The sequence below is a fragment of the Lagopus leucura genome, unplaced genomic scaffold (assembly GCF_019238085.1).
Source record: "Lagopus leucura isolate 7727_CA_CO unplaced genomic scaffold, USGS_WTPT01 Super-Scaffold_73, whole genome shotgun sequence".
Classification (NCBI taxonomy): Eukaryota; Metazoa; Chordata; class Aves; order Galliformes; family Phasianidae; genus Lagopus; species Lagopus leucura.
Genome location: NW_024962252.1, coordinates 9,483,152 through 9,505,069, shown reverse-complemented (window position 1 = coordinate 9,505,069; position 21,918 = coordinate 9,483,152). Strand labels below are relative to the sequence as shown.

Sequence of the window (21,918 nt, the reverse complement as noted above, 5' to 3'; positions counted from 1 at the left end):
TTTTTTTTTTTTTTTTTTTTTTTTTTTTTTTTTTTTTTTTTAATCTGTTGATTTTTTTTCAGATGGTAAGCATGAAGCAGAAAATTAATTCTATATTCCTTGTCTAACTCACTTTCCCATTGAAAACCGCAATCCGCTCAGCTGATACAGTGACTCTGGTGAGCATGCTGGTATAACACAAGATGCATGGGAAGAGCAATGATACTGTACATCCTACAGCTGTAGGGAGAGTACCTGCCACAAAATACTGAGACCTTAGGGAGTGCATGTTTCAAGGTAACATTGTGCTACCAGTGTCTCCCTGCCTTCTGTTTAGCCCTTGCATTGGCTGTGGAGCACGCTGACAGCCAGCAGCAACCAAAGCACTCCAGTTCCATCCCTCTGGCTGTAGGCTGAATGGTGTGCTATTGTACCTGTAAACATCTCATGAATTATGGACAGTTTGCAGTCCAAAAGGAATTTGGACTTACCCCGTGTATTTCTGCTCACCCAGTCAATCCTGTGCACCTGAGTTTCAAGAGGCAATTCAAATGATTCTTGGTTGCAAAAATACAAATCTATGGCACTTAAAAATAAACATGCTCTTGGGAACGAAATACTAGTCTTTTCCAGAAGAATACTTTCTGCATTTCAGAGTGTCAGAGATGAGCAGTGACTTCTCTGCTCCCTCTGTGACTGAATGTCAAAATGAGATTTGGTTAAGTCTGTGCAGAATTGCAGGTCAGCTTGAAGCTGCCCTTAAACAGCAGCTTAAATTTTGTTTAGTGTTTTCAGTGAATAATAGCTTCAAGGAGTTTTTAAAAATGGAGGAAGAAAAAAACTGCCTAATATTCTCATATGTGACTGAAGGATAGTTAGAAATTTTCTAAAATTCAGCCTTTTATTACTCCACTTGGCACTTCTATGCAAATGATAGTCACAATATTTTAATATTTCTCCTTAAGAAACTAGACTAGCAAGCCATGTGGAAAAAGCAATTTTTTCCACATTGTACAGAAATTGTTCAAAGTGGTGTGATATGCCTGCATCTGCCTTTTCAGATGAATCTATACCTTATTTCTTCAGCTTCCCTCCAAATGCTCTTCAAATGCAGTCATTACAAAACCTCCTGCAGTAAAATAAATATGCAATGCTGATTTCATTATGTTAACAGTAGCTTTTGAATGTTTGTTCTTCACTGGAGGGAAAAATAAATAAAGGGAAGACGTTTTCCACTCCAGCTTCTTAATGAGCAGGTGTGCAGGGGAGTCATCTTCTCATAAAGGCTTAATTGTGTATGGATTTCTGTTGCACTATTATAGTAAACCTGATAGTTAAATCCAAGAGAAGACCACCTCTTGTTACAAATCTGAAATGATGACGATTCTTTTGCAAGTGCGTCCTGGAGTTAGTTGAGAAGTAATAGCTGTCAGCTATGTAAGCCTTGTAATTAAATTGTCTTGCTTGCCATGTTAGAAATACATTTCCCAATTTTCAACACTCTGTATCTGATGCGTTGATGTGAGTGGATTTTATTAAAGCATCTTCTCTCACTGTATTTTGAGCCCTTCTGCTTTCATGAAATCACATGGCTTCCTTAGAGCTTCCCATGTGGGATCTGATAAGAAAGCATTTTATGATCACAAATCATCTAGGTGAATTACTGTTCAGCTGTGCTAGTCTGAATTATGTTTGCCAAGAGAGAGAATGACATGGGTTATATATCTGTTAAAACCAAAAGGAAGGACTAGAGCAGCTGGGTGACTGGTCCTAGAGGTCCATGGGGATTTCACTTCTTGACTGAAAGAACGGCAGAGTTAGCTGACACCAAACAGCCCAGAGCTTTACCCAAAGCCCTCTGCATTTTTCTCTTCACTGAATAGTATGGTTACATTCTGTTTAAATATTTCAAGATGTAATCTCTTTAGCCCAGGGATCACAGGACTTGGGGTTGGCGTGGCATGTGAACATTATGCACAGCAGAATTTCCCTTTGCCCAAAGTACTGTGTCTCTGGCTCCTCCACTTCTCCAGGGAGTGATTATAGCTGAGGGAATCTTACCATCACCCTTTTGATTCTTGCCTTTCTCTGTATTGGTGACAGCGTAGGATTGCAAAAATGCCATCTCCTGACAGTGTTGAAAGATGCCAGTGAGGGTTTTACATTTTTGCATAATCACACGTTGTCCCTACAGTAAGCAAAAGTGAGAATCTGAAACTGAAATTGTGCACATAAACTGTCAAATTTCATCCTTTTTTCCTCCCTGCCCTGAAGCATTTGTCCTTGGACCCTGTGGCTGCTGGGCCATGAGATGCATCATCAGCTCTGACAGGATGGAGCTGACGGAGATGAGTTTCACGGCCATTTGTGCCTCCTAGCTACTCCTGGCTGACACAAAAGCAGATGAACTGTGGGCTGTCACATAAATACAGAGCAGATCCCATAGCCTTTCTTTCCTCATCTGTCACTGGTTCTGTGCTGAGCCTGATGCAGGTTTCCTAATTCTGCCTGTCAGTTTGTGGCTTTGTACAATGGAGCTTACTTGTTAGGAGAGGCATTACAGCATGTCAGCAAAAACATGCCGGGTGAATGGAGCAGCAGAAATATTAACAAGTGGATGTCTGTGGGAAATAAACTAGAAATGAAAATGCTCCAGAAGGACTGGGCATAGAGCAGACACCATCTCAATTTTTTAATTTTTTTATTTTTTTGGAAAAGCCAATTACACTGATTACCACTCTGTCTTTCTCGGATTTTATAGATAACTAAGCAGTCACAACAATAACTTATTTTTAATGAGGGAAACCAAATATAAGTGTGCAGGAATTTTCTGGGCATCTGTAGCAAGGGAGACAGCATCCTGGAAAGCAGGAGCTCTGCAAGCATACTTATATAATATAACATACATATAGAACTTCATTTAGTTTACCAGTGCATAGCTGGAAGGATTGAAGAAGGACAAGGATTAAATTATCCTTGGCTGGGATTTGTAAAAGAAGGATTCTCCTTGCAAAGCATTAATGACAGTTTAATATGTAAATTTGCATCTGGTTTTAGTTATCCCATCTTTAAAAGGTCTTTTGAAAACTTGTAGGAGGTATTAAAAAAAAAAAAAAAAAAAAGCCACAAGAATTATCGGTGCTGAAACAATTTCTGGTAGTGATTTAATGTAGAAAGGATGAGTTATGAGCAGCTTTTATTTTTTACCTGCCAGAGCATTTGTTTTATTGTGTCCTTGTTCAGGTAATTTTAGGGCAGGCCTACAGTCATCCAAAGACAAACATCTAAAACACGTCAGATAGGTGGCTCTGTCATGTCCACCTGTGTGATGTATTGTCCTCCATCAGCAGCAGAGCAACGTCATGGGCAGGTCAGAAGTGGGATGCTGACTCTTGAAACACTGGAGAAAAATAATGAAGAGAAAACAGAGTGAGAAGATAATTGAAATTGCAAGGGGATTTGTTGTTTTTTATGTGACACATTTTTGTCATTTAATTCACAAGGGCAAGGTGTCATGCAGAGAAGGTGATAATTCCTTAGGTCCTCTCAGAATGCTTATCAAAATTCTTGTTTGAAACTTGCTAAGAGGTGGAAGATCTTGAGTACCCGAGTAAGCAATTTGGTTATCTGATGAGGAAAAACTGCATTTTATGTGGATTATGCATGTTCTTTCTGTATGATTTAGATGGGCAAGTTCACTTTGCCTCTAATGATCAGCCTGCAGGCTGGGTGACAGGCAGGATGCCCGCTAATGAAGTGAGAGCCTTCTGGGAAAGCCTTGTGTGGGAGGGGATATAAGAATTTTGTCTCTCTGTAGAGCTTAAGCTAGTAGCTGAGTGTGTTCAAGAAAATGCTGGAGAGGAGGACTGAAATTTCCACTTTAGCTAAGGAAGGAAAGGCCTGAAATAGGAGGTAAATCCCTGAGGTTCTCCTGAATTTTGGGGGCTGGAAGAGACAGTGCAAGAGCAAACACTGACGAAAAGGGAATTGTTTCCTTAGGTTTCTCCAGGCTTTGAAAGGCAGAAAAGGGAGGAAGCTGCAGGAAGGTGATTTCCTTTGTTTTTTTTCCTCTCTATCTGCCCCCCTCCCTCTGCCCTCCTCCAGTCTCCATTCCCATTTAGACAGACATGCAACTACAGTCACTGACTAAAACAAAGTACCTCCACATGCAAAGCTTACTGGATGTAGTTCTTCAAGTCAGTAAATTTCTTTCTCCAGAAAGAAAAGACATTTCTTTCTCCAGAAAGCAGTAAATCTCTTGAGGTGTCCAGATAAAGGCAGACCATGTGCTTGGGCAGTGTTTGTAGCCTGTCTAGCTTTCAGACTAGCTGGGACTCAGGTAATCTCTAGAATTCAGACCAACCAGCTAGTACATGTAAAGTTCCCTCTGACCTTCAGCTCAAGGAAGCCACTTTTTTTTTTTATTAGCAGATGTACCATAATTAAAATAGATTTTGATTGTCATTTCTTCTTTAAAGCATCAAGAGAATGTGGGAAGAGGGCAATAATGATAGTTGGTCCTATTTCCTAATTTTCAAGCAGAATTTGAGGCAAAGAAGCAAGTAGGAGGAAAAGGTTAAAAAGTGAGGAGAATGTGCAAGAAGGGAGGAGGGAACCTCCTTTTGGTGACAATAGTTGGATGAACAGCATGTTGGATAGCTCTAAGATGTTATAGTGCATGTGCATATATGCCTGTGGATAAAAGCTTGTGCAAACAAAGGTTTCCTGAGCTGTTGGTCAATCTTTTAGCTGCTGATGCTTGTTGTTCTTTCTTTTATTCGGTTTTTGGTTTTTTTTTTGTTTGTTTGTTTGTTTGTTTGTTTTTTTAAATGTGAAAGAGCTTTTTTAATTTTTTTTCTATATCACATCTCTCTAAGTGGAAATCAGTGTGAAAGCTGAGAACATTGCAGGAATTAAATGCTCATTTTCAAAACTTCCAAAGGTTAAACTATGTCTTGAAACATACAGCTGTTTTAAAATATTTCTTTAATAAAGCTCATGATTAAGAAATTAAGGAAAACCAGAATCTTGTGTGTGTGGCAGTAAGCTAATTCCAAAACTGCTTTAAAGAAAAATGAACGAAGTAATAAAAGATTGCTTTCATGTTTAAAATCTACTTACTCCATTTGAGGATGTAGGTTTTCTGAGTATTCACTGAAAAGGAGCTGAGGCAATGGTTTCTTTCTCAGAAGTAACACTTGGATAAATCAGAAAATGGGAAATGGCTTGGAATGAAAGCAGCACTCCTGCCAACTGCTGTATTCTGAATTCCTCTTCTTCCCTGGCATTATATTAAAATGCTCTGCCCACGGGCCAGCTTTGCTCAAAGTGGTGGGTTTTGCATGTGATTTTTGTATGTATGTTGTCCTGGTACAGTTTAAGGGAATGCTTTGTTAAGAGCGTGGACTGCTTTAATGCAGTGTAGTTCTTGCACACAAGAAGTCCCTGAATCTATTGCTGTATGCGGTCTGTGATCCTTCAGAGTATACTTTTGTGAAGCTCTGACCATGAGGACTTGCATCTGTGTGAGACGTTATAAGATATATTTTTCCTCTTCAGGTGCAAAAATACATTGCATTAAAAAATCACCATCATGTCACTTTAGGAAGACTTTTCCCATCCCATATGCTTCTTGAGCCAAAAAGAGTCAAGAGGTGAATTTTTGTCTTTGTTAAGACCTCCTGTGCCACTTTTCAAAGCTCATTGATGGAACAGAGCGGTGAGTTCCGGTTTTATACAGTCAATCTAAATAAAGTCTGACCCTTATTTTTGTTTTTTAGGATTGTCTACCTCTGCATCGAGCCAAATTCCTAGACTGGTTGGTGCTGTCTCATGGGATCCCTGTGACTGACAAAGGAGAGCTTGTTGTGGTAGGCGCTTGCATTGATTATCTTGGCAGCATTTATCCTGGGCACACGCAGATGGAGTTTGCAATGCAGCCACTCTTTCTTAGGACTCTTATGCCAACAGGAGCTGGAAAGAAAGCCCATGAGAGAAGGGCTTTATGGAAGCTCTGGAATTGTTGCTGTGTTCTCCCATAAAAATCAAAACCACATAGCTTGAACTGCTACAGAGGAGGGAATTTGTTAAAGTTTGTTTTTAATTATGGAGCTCTATGATGAAAAAAGCTGGCTTATTTACCAATTAAATGAAGGAAAAAAGCAAAAATCTGCATTCCAGTTAACTTCCTAGAAAAGCACAGGGCACAGAGACTTGTTTTTGTGCAGTTCTATAACTGTCTTCAAAGCACAGTCTTATTGTCCTGCCTTAAATAGGCTGATTAGGTTATTGTTTTCATCAAACTCTACATGACAGCCTGCTTTGCTTTCATATACATTCCTTGATTTAGTAGCTTGGTGTTCCACAATACTATGCTTTCAATTTTAACCAGCAGTAATAATCCAAATAAGGAAATATGGTAAGAAAAGAAGTGATTTCCTTCTTGAGTTGGCTATAGATCTATCTGTACTCATGCCATAGCAAACTGTTCATGTATTTGATAAATGCATTTCCAACAAGGAAAAAAAAATGTAGCACACGTGCTAATCTCCTTGCCTTCTAGAAGGCAGTAAAGATTCTCTGTAAATAATGAAAGTGTCTCCATTTTTATTCTGCTCGAGGTTTAGAAAAGATCATGTAAATATCACTAGCATTGGAACTGCTGCATTATGTTTACCCTCATATGTTGCCATATGTGGAAATTAATGTAAATTTCAGATTTTTCATTTGCCTGAGCTTGTAATTAGATATTCAAGGTTTTCCATTTTCCTGAGAAGTGCCACTTTTACTTGCATGCATCTTTTGGAAATAGTATTGTAAACTCATATATGTGCAGACTAGCAGATTTTTTTTTCTCCTTTTCTTTCAAACTGATGGCCTTGTCTTAGCACTCGAACTGTAACAGTGTTCTTGAGTGACTTTTTCTGAGCACAAAAAGAATCTAGTGTGAACAAAGCATAGCCATTTCCTCATTGGCTTGAGTTTATGTATTGACTTTTTATACAAAAAGCTGCATGTTTAACTTGAGTAACATCTCTTAGTGTGAAGAAGTACTGCTTAACTGTGAAGTTTATTGAAATACTTTTCACATAGCATTTTCTTTCCCACTCACTCTTTTTGTACCAACTGAAAAAAAATATTTTGTCACACTCTTTTTTTACCAGCAGAAAAACAGAAAGGCAAAGAAATAGATAGAATTTATTTTGAACCAGAATGTCTCAGCATCTTCAGTATCCCTTCCTTAAAAAAAATAAAATTGAACAAGTCTTCATTGCTTATTATTATTATTATTTTAAGCAATTGATTTAAAACTTTGACATGAAGAACTGGAAATGATTTCTTGTGTCCCTTACAGTTTGGACTGTAGATTGTGTAACTTCTCCTTTCATAAACTTTCATCTCACAAGTAATCATTATTTCTGCTCCCCCTACTTATTTTGGGAAGATGTAGTAGAAACTTTTGGTGCATGTATATTACTCTAGTATATTTCTTCAAGTTTCTATAATAAATATATAATGACAAGTTCATGCCTGTTTGTCCTGGCAGTCAACGACATCAGACATCTCTCTTGCTTAGATAACTCATTTTGTACTTTGTAACGTGTTATCCTGGGTAATCTGTATGAAGGGAGTGATTATATCTCCTCCTGATCCATGTGTCAAACAAATAATCCAGGTTTCCCCAGGTTTCTTCACCAAAATCAACTCTCCATCCTTCTCCCAGGAGAGTCCTATCTGTTCATGCATGGTGGTCACCAAACGTGAAGCAACTCTGGACTCTATCAGTCCCTTCTGTGGCAAGTCTGAACAGCTCAGTCTCACTGTGCTCTTCCATAGCTGAAATTTGAGTTGGTTTCGAATATTTCTGCTTCCTGCACACCCTGGAATGGCTCTAAAGGATTACTGGAATGGTGCATATTCTGGCAGAAGTCTGTACTGGAAAATATTTGTGGCATACAGATGATCATGAGGTATTTGTGTGACGAACAAGAACATACCATACATAATTCAGGCTGTTAGTACAAAGCAGAAGAGTGCTGCACTGTGATTATCCTTGTCTAGCAGGCAAAAGCCTGCTGTTTCCTTAGTATGGCAGTGAATATAATGACAGAACTTGCTGAGCTGCAGTAAGGATTGATTTTTCTTCTCTAAGTATCTTGAGAAAAGCTTGTGCATCTCTTCTTCTTTAGAGAAGCTTTCATAGATGTAGCTCTGTAGTTGACTCCTGCTCATTAGCTGAGAGAGAAGGAACTAATGGTGAAAGCCAGAGTTTGCCAAAAAAAAGGCAAACTTCTCAAATAATCTAGCGCTGGTTTGAGATTGTGGAGATTTCTCTTGGAGTTGTTAGTCATCTTGTTAATAATCTTTAAATAGTTCTAATGTTCCATTTTGTTGTGAAGGGAAGCAATCACAGTGTTTTGGCTTTGCATCAGATGTCATAGCAAAGTTAATGTATTCTAATTTGCTGTCTGTAAGCCCAGTGGCAGCTGAGATCCCTGTAGCTGAGTTGGTGTGCCATGGTTCAAGGATGAGTGTGCAGTGTGGATGATCCAGCTCCAATGACACTTACATCATTTGCATTATTGTTATTATTCTGTTACGTTTTGTAGCCAAACTGTGCCTTTGGCTGCTGCAGAGCTCAGCTTGGAAATGTTAGAGATGAAATGAAAGTTAGTGAAGATGTGAATATAAACTGCTTACAGGAGTTGGGTTTGGTTTTTTTCAGCCTGTGAAAGGAAGAAACAACTGTGCTGCAGAGTGTGACAAACACACTTTGAACAGCCACTAGGTAGGTTTTGTTTAATTATAGTTCCTGAAATAAGAAGTGAAAGTAAACCTATTGACCTTACTCACAGGAAATCTCCTCTCTGATAGCAAAGAAAGGTTTGGAAGTGGTGAAAGTAGACAATGATTTTTTCTTTTTTCTTTTTTTTTCCTTTTTGGAAAGTAAAATTTTAGAAAGTATCTTATATTAGCTCACGTGTTCCTTGTTTGCTCTGTAGTTTATATGGCACTGCTGTGGTTTGTGCAAAGTGACAAAATTCTTTGTCCTAACTAGGCCAGGAATTCTCAGTCTCAAATTAAAAAATAAAATTAATTCTTAGTTCTTAGTATATTGCAATTATTCCAGACAAGCTTAGCATTTGATTGAAACCATCAGTGGTAGGTTACATCTCTGGGCTTTTGTTTCAAACACTGGAAGTCTTTTCCCCTTTCTGTTGCTGTTGTGCTCTTTGGAGACCTTAGTCTTGATTTATAGAAGGTGCAATTGAATAAGCTGTTTTGGAGGTAGTACCATATGCTGAGAACTAAATGGGAAGGTTTTTTTCTCCCCTTTTGTGTATTGTAGAACTGAAATCTGGCTGCAAATGTTTGCTTTTTGAACAGATGTTGTGTATATGCGAAATGAGCTCTCTGAATAGATTATTCCAGGCTATGTGAAACTGGCTGCTTTTCTGTCAAGAGTGGATTTGAAGAGTTGGTGGACTTGGGCATAGCCCAGTTTTTTTCCCCTGTGCAGTGAGTGAGAAGGGAGTAGAGGTTGCAGACCACTGCAGACACAAAATAGGGAATGCAGTAGGATTCCAATATTTAAATGTGCTGGAATGTACTGGCAGTGTGCAAAGTGGACAAATAGACATAAGTTAAGGCATTTGTCTGCTGTTGTGTATTTTGACCTTCAAAGAGAAGTATTAAGCAATCACTGCAGATCAGTCGTTGTAGAAGTTGACTGTTTCATGCAGAAGGGTCTTGTTGCTGCATGTGAAATTCAGTTGCTGAGCTTTCCACTTTTTTTTTCCTCCTCTTGAATGAGATTCACTGCAGGTGTGCTTGAGAAACTTTCTTGTACCTTCCTAGGCTCAGGGATTGTTCTGGATATCTACTTCTATGTTACCTGTTTTTCATTCTCCTGTATTTTTCCAGTGTCCCTCCAAGTGAAATCAGTACAAAAGCTCTCTCCGTGTCGATTCTTATATTGGTGTTACTGAATCTTCATCCCATCCTGAATAGCAAGATTTTGAGCTCTTCCTTCTTCTGTCTTCAGCTCTAGTTTGCTTTTTGCATGTCTCCATCCAGTTTTACTTCCCTCTAAAATTATTAAGTTGAGTTGAAATAGTTGTACAGGATAAGAACTGCCAGTGGGAACAAAGCTGCTGAAGAGCTCTGCATCTCAAAGAAAGGATGTAAGTTTCATACTGTCTTTTCCTTTGCTACTAAGGTAGAAGGCTGATTTATAGCTTGTCTAATAACTTTCCTGTTATTCAGTAGCTCTTCTCATGTCTGTCATAATTTTGAAGTGCTGCTCCATAAAGACTGGAGCTCAGAGCTGAGGAAGAGGCAGGTTGGTGGCTGAGTCTGTTGCAGAAGCAAGCTGAGGGTGCAAGAGCAGGAGCTGTCTCATGGGCTGTGGAACGAACTTCTCCAGGAACTTGGAGCCCTCACAAACCTCACCACTTGCTGTTCCAAGCAGAACACCCACTTTTCAACCACGCTTTCTTGAACCAAAACACAAAGTCATTCTCTCCAGAATAAAAACATTTAATTTTGAGAGTTAGTGGAGGATACAGGAGAGAGTACAAACTGTCTGTGACACAGGATAATTATATTCCTTTATGCGCTACATACCACTTTGCCTGCTTTTTCCATCTGCCAACCACTGCTGGTGTCCCAGTATCCCAGGCTTCCTGGTTACTTCAGGTTACAAGCAGGTATTAGAGCAGTCTTCATCAACCAAGCTCAAGTAACTTCTATTGATAGATTTGAATCATGTCCAGTTGGCCACTCAGTGTCAAAGTGCTGTGACCAGTGTGTGGGGGAAGAACTCTCTTCTCTATAGCTTGTGTTCTAAGTCTAATGCCATTGCTTTGTGTCCATAATCTTTTTTTTATGTATTGTGATTATTATTTTTTTTAAAGACTTACTCTCCTGTTTTTATCATACAGTTTATAAACGGCTAGTTATTTTCGTTCATTTGGTAACTGCCATTCAGAAGCCACGTGTGGTCAGCTTATGATTTAAATGTCTTAATATCTTGTATTTGGATGGCTCTTCTTGGTCTGTGTGTCCTCTAATCAATACTGTCTTCTGTAGGCCTTTGCTAGCAGTGCTTGGGTTGTTATTTTAAAGCACAGATTAGACTACAAATATGCCTGGGATTAATCAGTTACTGACCTAATTGCTTTGTCATGTTCTCAAACACGCTGTTAATGTGAGTACATGACTTCTCTTATCAGACTTCAGATAATTAAAGCTTATGTAGCATTGCCTTGGCTTATGCCTGTTGTAGTAACAGCTACCTATTCTTCTTTCATAGTAGTGTTTGGTACGGATGAAAGAATCATTGGATATCTCAACTTTTCTTGCATTGTGGTGTCTTCCTACAACAGTCTGCCCCTACCTAAAAGAATTGCGAAGGCCTCCAAGCACCTTTCTTTGAGTTGTGATTCTCTTGCTCTCATTTGTGCTCACTGCTGTAAGATGTGCTGTCCTTACATTCCCCCTCTACTTAGAGAAAGGCTTGTTCTGCTTCTTTTGGAGAAGCAGCAGCCCTCTGGTCTGTTTCTCTCCTGTGTACTTTTAAAGTAGCACTACTCTGCTATTGAATCTGTTGAATTGGTTTCCTGCTAGAAAGAAACAGAAGGGCAGTGTACTCCAATTGATTGAGGCAAACTTCTGTATTAGTTGTCAGTCAAGGTTAACCAGGGATTTCAGAAAATAAAGATGGTACAGATCTGGTGTGATGGTTATTCATTAGTGGGGGTTCTTTTCATTAGTCTTAAAATAGAAATTCAAAGACATTTCAGTGTTCCGTTCCCTCCCTGTAGCAGGTTTTTTTCCTTCCTGTCTAGTTTTAATATTGACCAACTATTTAATCCTAAAAGCACGTAGAGCTTTTAACTCCTAGCCAAGAACTTATTGTCCTCTACAGGGGCGACAGTGATGTGTGTGGGGGAGGGGAAATCTAGAGCCTGTGACAAAGCTTACTCATACAATAGGCTATCTTTAGAAACATTAATAGCCATATTTAAATGAAATTTCTATTACTGGTCTCCTAGATTGCTAGGTACAATAAAGTCAACCAAGAGAGAGCAATCAGATTGAATTTGCTACTAGGAATATCTAAAAACAAACCACAAAAGCTAATTTTAAACAGTGGGTTGCCACTCATGTTGTTTGGTTTAGAACCTCTGGAGCAATTCCTCTCCGTTTCTATTTTAAAACTGGTATGTCAGACCAATGTAGCTGCTGTTTTGCCATCTCCTTAACATAAAACACCATTAAAGTAAAATAGGAAAAAGCAACTATTACAGAACTTACAGAAAAGATTTGTTTTTTAGTACAGTGGTTTTTCTTTAAATAGGATATTATGTCTTGAGCTGGGTGGGTGGCGTATGTCTGTGCAAGTACCATGTAACTTGGCTTGGACTGTGGTAAACGACCTCATCTGTGATCTTCCCAGAAGCTGGAAAAAAGAAGAAAAAGAAAAAGCAGGCTTCTGTGGGTTTTTTCTTGTTTAGTTTGGGAAAGCATGAGTTGAGCATTTTAGTTAGTAGGATTATTTCCAATTTCAACACGTGGCATCTGGAAAGTGTAGAATATCTTTAACTACCATTTTTTAATTTGGCCTTCTTCATAATAACTTTTCTTTCCACTGAAATTTTATTTTACTAAGATTTTTTTCTCTATTTTTAGCATTTAAGTATTAAATGGTTGAGATGATAACTTTTTTTAGTGCTGCAAGCAAAAGGAAAGATGCTAGAGCAGTCAAATTCTGCTTCAGACATGTTTTCTGACACCCAAATGGGCCTAGAGAAAAATGGTTGAACACAAAATTCAGATATTCATCCATCTGTTTTTTAAAGCACTAAATTGAGGATATTTATTAGTCAAGTTTTATAACTTTATTACTATGATTTTAGCTTCTGAAACCTGTGATTCACTACAGCACTCCCCACACAGAGCAACTGACTATCTGTAGAGTTTCTAAACCAGATTTTTTCAGACAGAATGTATGTTCAAGGTATGAGACTTGAGGTGAGTGTTTCATGAAGGGAGGGGAATGCCATGAAGGGAGGGGAAAGCTCTTTCATGGATATAGTTTCCATGTGACAAACTCACGTGACCTTTCTGTTCATTAGTTGATTGCTTGGATGTATAAGAGGAGCTCATTTCATAAAATAGCTTAGGGAATATATTTTTATGGACATCAATGCTTGAAATATAAATGTTGTTTCTTCATTTTGTTTCTTTCTTTAGGAAGTAAAATGAAAATGCTGTTAATATTAAGTTTCTTTAAAAATCATCAAAACTCATATAAGAAAGCTATTCATCGAACTGGTTGTTCTTAAAGCTTTTCTTTATAAGCCCTTAGAATGATGAGCACAAATGTAAGCTGCCCTAGAAATGTTTTTTCCTCCTTGCCAGAATAAATCTTGTCAAATTTCCCCCGTTCTACGCTGCACGCCAGATCTCTCTGCTGAGAATAAATAAATGTTCTGTCTCTGTGCCTTGCATGCACTCAACAACTAAGCAAACAAGCACTGTAGCCTATGAGAAAGTGTTAGTGTGGTAGCATTTTGGTACTCTTCCTGCATGATCACAGACTCATAGGGATTGCAAGGCATCTCTGGAGATGGAGTCCAGCTCCTTGCTAAAGCAGGTTTCCTACAGCAGGTGGGTCACGCAGGAAAGCATTCAGGTGAGGAGAGTCTACAACCTCCTGAGCAGCCTGTGCCAATGCTCTGTCACACTCAAAGAAGTTCTTTCTTACATTCAGATGGAACTTCCTGAGATCCAGTCTGTGCCCATTGCCCCTTGTCCTGATGGGCACCACGAAAAGTAGCCTGGCCCCATCCATTTGCCTCCTGCCCGTTAGATATTAATAAGCATTGATAAGATTTCCGCCTCAGTCTTTTCATCTCCAGGCTGAACAGCCCCAGGTCTCTCAGCCTTTCCTCATAACAGAGATACTACAAGGCCCAGTCATCTTTGAGGCCCTCTGCTGGACTTTATCCAGTTCACTGTCTTTCCAGGACTGAGGAGCCCAGAGGAATCAAAGATGAAGCAAAATGTGTGTGCCATGCTCAGAGCCACAGCCTAGCGCTGCTTTTATGAGTATACAGCATGTGATAACGTTCAATGTCTGAAGTGGGCATGACAGAATGATTTAGGTTGGAAGTACCTTCTACAATTATTTGGGGGAGAAGTCTAATATATTCAGATGTCTTGCACAACATTAAAGGTTAAGAAAGCAAAGTCCTATCACTTTCTTATCATCCTTACTAAATTAATTAGCTGGCAGTGAGAGCCATTCACAAATGCAGAGACCCCCGTAGCTTTTGTTGTTAAAGTTTTATTATAAATGAGGAAGCAAAAGCTATACTTCAAGCTCCAAAAGCATCTTAACTTACTATGATTAACCGCTGAGTAAGAAGAGAAAGCAACGTGGGAACTAGAAATGATTAAATCAAAAACCAACATCTATTGATTTTTAAGAGCTGTGCTCAGATTTACAGAGCTGTGTGGAGAAAAGTCTGCTAGTATTCCTCTGTTTGCATTCTCTAAATCAAAGATTTTTAACTTGTCAGTGCTTCTTATTTAGAAAACTTTAGCTTGGGGAGCCTCAAGTGCAGCATTTCTGCTGTGGTAAACCTGCGTTTCTTCTTTCTTTTTTTTCCTTTTTTTTTCTCATCCCTTATCTTTTTAATTGTCCCAGTATGCTGCTACGTCAGCCAACAGGTCTCTGTCTTTCTGCCAGTGCTGTTGCAGTTGTGTTATGCATAGTTTTTCTTTCAACCCACTGGCTTATGTGATGTGGTAGGTACCACCAGATCTCATGTCTGCTGGAGGCATGAGTAAACTGAACTGTTGAGTTACACTGTAAGCTTGTGGCAGAAGATGTTAGCAGTAGTTTCTTGCTCTCAGTAAACTCAAGTAATGTTCTAATCACTAGACTGTCCTCTTGTGTATGTAGTCACAGTGGCTCAAGCGATTATGGGAGCTTTACCTTGATTGCATTCCTTGAAGGTCTTTCACAACCTGTGCTATGCGACTTGACCATCATTTAGAAGGTAGGAGCATAGACCAATTTAGAGATCTGCCCTGAGTTAGAGACAGATCCTTATTATGTTATAAGTTCCCTAGCTGTGCTGTTCAATGTGGGTGAGAGATCTGTGTCCATCCATGTTGTGATTGAATGTCATGTTGGGATCTGATTTGGAGAAAAGTAGGTGAAAGATGTCATTCTGTAATATGCAAAATGAAAGTTGGGGACAGACAGTTTATTCACACAATAATTTGTTTGCCAATCTGAAGTGGCTGAGATTCTACCTTAGACAATAATACTATTAAATTTTGTAGCACTCTACTCAAAGGCAGACCATTTTTCTCCTAGAGAAAAGAGAAAATCTTTAATGATCTCAGGCATTTTTAGTTTATTTTTAGTTTTGACTGATCTAATCTATAAATAATAAGCAATAAACTACGTTAATCTTCCTATAATGAGTTTGTTTGGCCCATGATGGTAATTGGAGACTGATCCTCCTGTCCTTATCTCAACCTTTGAGCCCTTTTTTTTATCATATTTTCTCCCACTGTTCCTTTAGGGGATAAGGGTGATGTGAGAGAGTGGCTTGCTAAAGCTTATCTGTAAAACCACCACACTCAGTGGGTAGGCGTAAGAAGAAATATTTTTACAAGATGGATTATTCTTATCACATGAGGCATCTGATACTATTTAACGATGAATTGTTTGGTGAGAGATACAGGAGTTCTCCATTGTGTTTCACTGTTATCCATTTTTCAGTTTGATGCCATGAAGAGAAAAGGTGAGTAGGTAATACTGTTGATCAGGATAGATCCCGTTTACACGATGCACTGAGAATTTCTCAGCGTTTCCTCAGAATTTGAGGGGAAAAATAAAGGAAAGAAACAAACCGTCTTAATGATTTATAATTCAGCTTAATTGCACAGCTCATACCACTAAGTGTCAGGAGGTGGAATTCCTCCAGAAAATTTGGTGTTTTTTCCCTTGTTGTTTATTATTGGCTGAGGTGCCTATTATTGAGGTGCCTGATATTAAACAAACATAATCTTTCTTTAAAGATCTCTAAAATTTCCTATTTAGTCAGTGAAAGGCAAATTATGTAGACAATCTATTCTAGAAGTCCTACTTCCTCCAGTACCAACAATTGAGTGAGTGTCTTAGACTGAATTTTCCTAATAGTCCCATTGACTCTACATGCTCCATTGGGTCTTCTGAATTCTTCAGAACACAGGAAGACTTCATGCTAGTCTCTGAGGGTCAGAGCTGAATGACAAGACTGGGAACTTACTGTCAGCACCGGAAGCTGTGAAAATGCTGTCTCGTAAATATATGTTTGAAATTTGATTATGAAGTCAGAAGAACAAAGATAGTCGTAGTAAGCTAACCCATCCTCATCCCTCTCTGAAGGCAATTTTCAGCTACAGGCTTACCTGCTTTATGGGACAGTTGCAGCACATATGGGGATATCTCTTACAGCTGGGGTATAAGCTGTTGATAAAACCTAAGTTTCACTTTTAAAATAGAAGTAACAGACAATAAGAGCTTTTGCAGTGGGTATCTTCATTCCTGAGTAATTTGTTCCTTCATCTGAGACATGTAAAGCACGATGGAAGTGCAGTGCTGGACAATGCACAAAGCAAGCATTTTTTTTTTTCCTAATTGCAAGAAAAAAAAGAAGACAAATTTTGATTTCCTTTTGGTGGAAACAAGGGAATTGCTCAACCAGTCTCTGAGTGTCTCAGTCAGAACTAGCGCTCCACTCCCCTTGCTCATATTCACATATTCTCAGTAATTTCACACAGCTTTAAATGTGGTTTCTAGCTTTAAGCTTCCAAGACTTTTCCCCTCCTTTTTCTTCTATCTGCTGCCAACAGATGATAAAGCCACAGAGCTCAAGCTTGGTGTTATTTGGGCTTTGTGTAAACATAGCTGTTACTTTTCTAGGGGAATCAACTGTGGAAAAGAAAATCCTTGTGGTATGTTAAAGTTTCAAACTGCTCCTTGCTGATTTATTGTTATTGTGGAGACAGCTCAAAGGGAGCACTAATTCACCAGTTCCTTGTAAGCAGAGAGGGGGAAAGAATAGGAGGAAGTGAGGAAAAGGGTGGAGAGGAAAAGAGTTGAGGGAAAGATCGAAATGGGAAAATACTAGGGGTGGGAGGGAAGACAAAGAGAAGCAGTTGTTTGTGACTGGGTGGTTTATGAGTTTCTGGAAAATAATAAAATGATATGTTACCCTAGAGAGCAGTGGAATTGTCTGAAACTTGTTATAACTTCACAAGCTAGGAAATAATTCAGGCATGAGTTACTTCTCCCTGCCAGTTAGTGATAACTGATATAAGATTTAAGGTATTTGAAATGCAGGCATCTATAGGCTACTGACAGCTAGTAGTGGAGCTGTAGTCAGCATAGCCAGCAGCACTGCCAAACTCAGACAACATGGCCAGAAGTAGGCACCTTCATCCTGTAACTGTAATGGGAGCTTAGGTAGCCAGAAAGCATCAAATATCTTCACTTTACTATGTTAACACTAAACAGCTCTTAACTGCATACTTTGCTGCCTTCCTTGGCTGATGAGTGCTAGCTGTGTAGCCCTTGGTGTATTTATGGTTTTGAGCTTGAATTATTTTAACAAAGGTGGTAGCTACAAGATGTGTAATACTCTGGAAATCTAAACACTAAGTAACTATCTACTTTCTTTCAGTAGAAGCAAAATCTGAAGATGTTCAGTCAGGAAACTAGTCTAATTGTTTTTGATTTCATCTTCTGATAAACAGAGCCAAGTCAACAGGATGTAACTCTTTCACTCTGAATGTCTCCGGGCTCTTGCCAGCGTCTGCTGAAATGCTTATTCATATCACAATTCCTTTTAAGAACAATTATAGTGCTTTTGTTTTAGTCAATTGTCAGTGGAGAAGCAAGCTGGTTTTTGTTGTTGTTGTTGGCTTGTTTGTTTTTTTCCTCTGAACTATTGTTCTTTTGGTCAGGATGCTGATGAATTGTTTCAGTCTGTTTGATCTCAGACAGACTACTGTCACAATTGTGTAATCTTCGTTCTGGTTTGTTTGAATTTGGGAAGAACAGCAACGTGAAGTATCATTCTTCATATGGAGAGAACCTTTATTTCCAAGATTCTGTGGGCAGCTGATTTTCCTGTCTCTCAAATACTCAAAGAGCTTAAACGTTTCAACTGTTAATGATTTAACCCCAGGTCTTCCACACTTTGACATGAACTTAGTTGTTGCCGTAACAATCATAGATTTTTAACTTGTTCTTGGCTCTGTTATTCAAAGGCAATGGCTCAATGCAGTAGAGAAACGATAGGAGACAGCTGGGAATTCATGGGCTTTCTTAATAAAGACTCTTAAGGTGAACAGATGAGATGTGCAGGCCCATCTTCTCCAGAGCAGAATGTGCTGCATTTCTGCCCACCTTAGGTCCAGGTGATGTACCTGTGCTTACAGGCTTTTCCTATAGTAGGAGAGACAGATTTTCCTGCTCAGGATGGAGCTACGTATCTTTCCCCATACCTTCTTATCTTCCCGCTCTTTCTTTTCTTTCACCACAAGTTTTATTTTTCCTTCAAATTGTTTTATTCAGGCCTACAGGGCCTGAATAACAGCCACTCCCAGTTTATTTCAGGTTGCTGCTGTTGGCAGTGTTTCCAGAAGCCACAGTGGCACTGTAGCTGGTGACAAACACAGGAAGATGCAAGGTCAGAAAACTCTTTGGCTCTGTCACATTGCACACAGTCTGCTTTTTTCAGTACAGTTGATAGGATCTTGCACTCTGAGGCACTTCTGCGTCTCAGCTTACAGATTATCTTTTGGACAAAAGAGGAGTTTCTGATGTGTCGTCTTTATCAGTTAAAGCTTTTTAAAATTTGTTTTCTTTATTCCTGTAACATCTCTTCCTCTACACCTATCCATTCATTTGATAGGCAACACTTTATATGCGTGAATAGATCTAAAAATTGTCCTTTCTAATACTTTAAAACTCTTCATGGTTTGTGTGGTAACCAAGCCAAGCTGTTAAAATTTTCATTTTATGCCTTCTAACATGATATCTAATTAGTAAGAAAAGGCTGTGTGAGGGAAGAAATCCTATCAGCCAGCCTGTTTAGCAGACTTTTTTGAGCTTCCCCTAACTCAATCATGTGTCTTCGAAGCAGTCCAGTACATTTTTGCACTCTTGATGCTATTGTTCAGTGATACTATTCAGTTTTTCTTGGTCACTGACTTTTATTTTATATTTCATGTATACATTATAGTACGCTTATATGTAAAATATATTTACGTACATACCTATTTGTCTGTTTGCCAAGAAGATTAAGCAAACAAACACTGGCTATTCGTGGGGTAGACCTGGATCATTAAAAAGTTCAATTCCATCTCCAATCAGGAGGGAGCCCATTTGTCATATGCTTTACTAGCCAGAAGGTTGAAGCTGCTGACAGAGCTCCAAACTTTTACGTGGTCTATCTATCTCAGGCCCAAGCCATAGCATCACTTGAAGATCAGAACAGAGATAGTAAGCTTGATGTTGAAGGTCAACCAATGCAATAGAAGAGTAGAGGTCAGCTCAAGATTTCACAGTACATTGTGCATTGACAAGATTTCCTGTACCCTTATGTGATGAAAAGTTATGTCATGGTATATCATTTGAAGGACAGCTGGTATTCACTGGACTTGCTTAGTTGACTATGGATCAGATTTAAGAGTGTACATTAAGAATTAAGTAAATATTTGGCAGGATTTAAGAGCTTAGGGAAGGTAGGCTACAAACCTGTGGAAGGCAGTCATCTCCAAACACTGATGTAAGTCCAGCCTTTTGTGTGTTAGTTTGCCTGACAGCTAACTGACAGAATGACTCTTCTCTACCTCCCAAGTAGTTAATGAAGATGAAGGTCCAGAAGCAGTTAGTTAATGCAGTTGTAGGTGCCTGTAACTAACTGGGTTTGATAAGCAAGAGCCATTAAGTCTGTTTGGCAGTTCTTACAGTCAAAAAATCTTAGTGGGTAAATTTATTCATTAGTTTGTTTGTATGTAGGGGCTTTTAAATGACCTAATCAGAAAGCCGTGGTGCATTTACATAACCAAAACAGATAGCATTTACAAAAATATTTACTAATTAGTGAATTCTGTCATGTATGCTTTCTCCATATTTCTCAAGCTGTATAATCTTCCTGATGATCCATAAAGAGCCTAGAAACGGAGAAAATGATATCCAGTTCAAACTCTGTCAGAGGAAAAACAATGCAAGTTGTGAGGCTCTACAGAATACCCTCAGCCACCAACCTCAATCATGTCAAAAAGTCACTGTTCCCTTGGAGAGAACATGAAGACGTTCATGTGCAGTGAGCTACAACTCTGACTGCTTAGAGAGTCCCAGAGTAGTTTAGTTCTCACAGCCAAAATATTCACCTAAAAAGTATAGCAACCAGCTCTGGTTCCAATGTGCCATGTAATAGCCTTTCTGCACATGACTTCACTTCAGAAATATGCATTATTTTTTTTCTCCAAAGAAGTAAAATATTTGGAGAAACTGTACTATAGCAGGTGTGTTTGATTCCTTCTAGGAGAAAATATAGCCTGGATTATATTAACTGAAATTACTTTGACAAAGAAGGGCAACAGAAATGAGAACCAATTTTAAATCCTTTCCTTTGACTTCTAAAAGAGCTGCTTTTCATCCTACCAGTAAATATAGTTAGACATTAAGATGAAACTTTAAGGCATGTGACTTTAAGAGTACATGACTAACTGTTTTAGTTTAGAAATTAAACATATCCCTAGTCTAGAGCTGAAATTAAGATTCTGTTGGAAGATCTATTTTGAGTCTTACCTGGTGCAAAAGAACCACTAATTAAAGCGCACAGCATATGACCACTTATTCAACTGTATTTTCTTTGCACTTTTTTCACACCTAGCTGGTTTTGTACTCATGAAGCATTAACTTGATGCAATTGCAGCTTAACTCTACAGTGCCATGAAAAACTGACTTAAAAGTGCAATAAATATTTGTATAGCTTTATAAGTTCTCAAATGACTTGCATTGAAGAAAAAGTTATATGATCTTTGCTTTCACAGAAATTTTTACATTTTGATCTTACTGTTCAAAAGCTTGGAAATAAGGCATTGTTCTGCTCTGGGCTTATCAGAGATCAAATGTTCCATTTGTTCTTACTTAACAAAGTAGTCTGTTAGGTAGGCCAAAATTTAGATTGTCAGGAATCCCATTTATCTTCACTTAAGTCATTAGTTGTTGTGCAGAAATAATGAACTGCTCCTTTCCCCTCCACGCTTATCTCACAGAATGCATGGCAATCACATTTGAAATGTATTAACCATATTGTTACAGCAGCAAGATTTCTGTCATTTCCCTGTCTTTCTGCAGTGGTTTGTCTTTTCTGTGGACATGCACATGGCTGCAGAATTAAATAGTCGATTAATCAGGTTGCTGATTCTTTAGGAAAAGAAAGCTCTAAACAAAAAATTACATCAGCTGTTTCTTGTGATTTCTATTTCCGGCTTTTTAGGATTCTGTCCTAGAAAATGTGCTGCATTACCATATTGTTACAGATTCAGTTTTACTGTATATGGATGTATTTATTATGCAGGAATATGCAGATGAGAGTGACTATGATCATGCTGGATTTGAAGTCTGAGCTGAAAGTTATCTTCTGTTCTGTTTTTCTAAGTCTAATAAGTCTGACTCGATTCATCTGTTACCAGGGTCTGTGAACTGCATGTGTTGAATTTGGTAATCCAGTCTCAATTTGTAGTGACCTGAGCATTAATTGGGGTAAAATTTGCTTAGGAGTTGGATTGAACTGTAGCTGTACCTTTACTATCTATACTTCCAACGGCTTACTAACAGATACTCAAAAAACT

General features: G+C 38.6%; 1 protein-coding gene across 2 annotated transcripts in view; it reads left to right on the top strand.

Moving 5' to 3' along the window:
* Positions 1-21,918, top strand: part of RNF144A (ring finger protein 144A) — a 62,080-nt gene that overhangs the window by 9,721 nt on the left and 30,441 nt on the right. For both annotated transcript variants that reach the window (XR_006181241.1, XM_042884396.1), the window contains exon 2: positions 5,760-5,849. The gene's annotated coding sequence lies outside the window, so the exon portion shown is untranslated. The remainder of the gene's footprint in view (positions 1-5,759; positions 5,850-21,918) is intronic.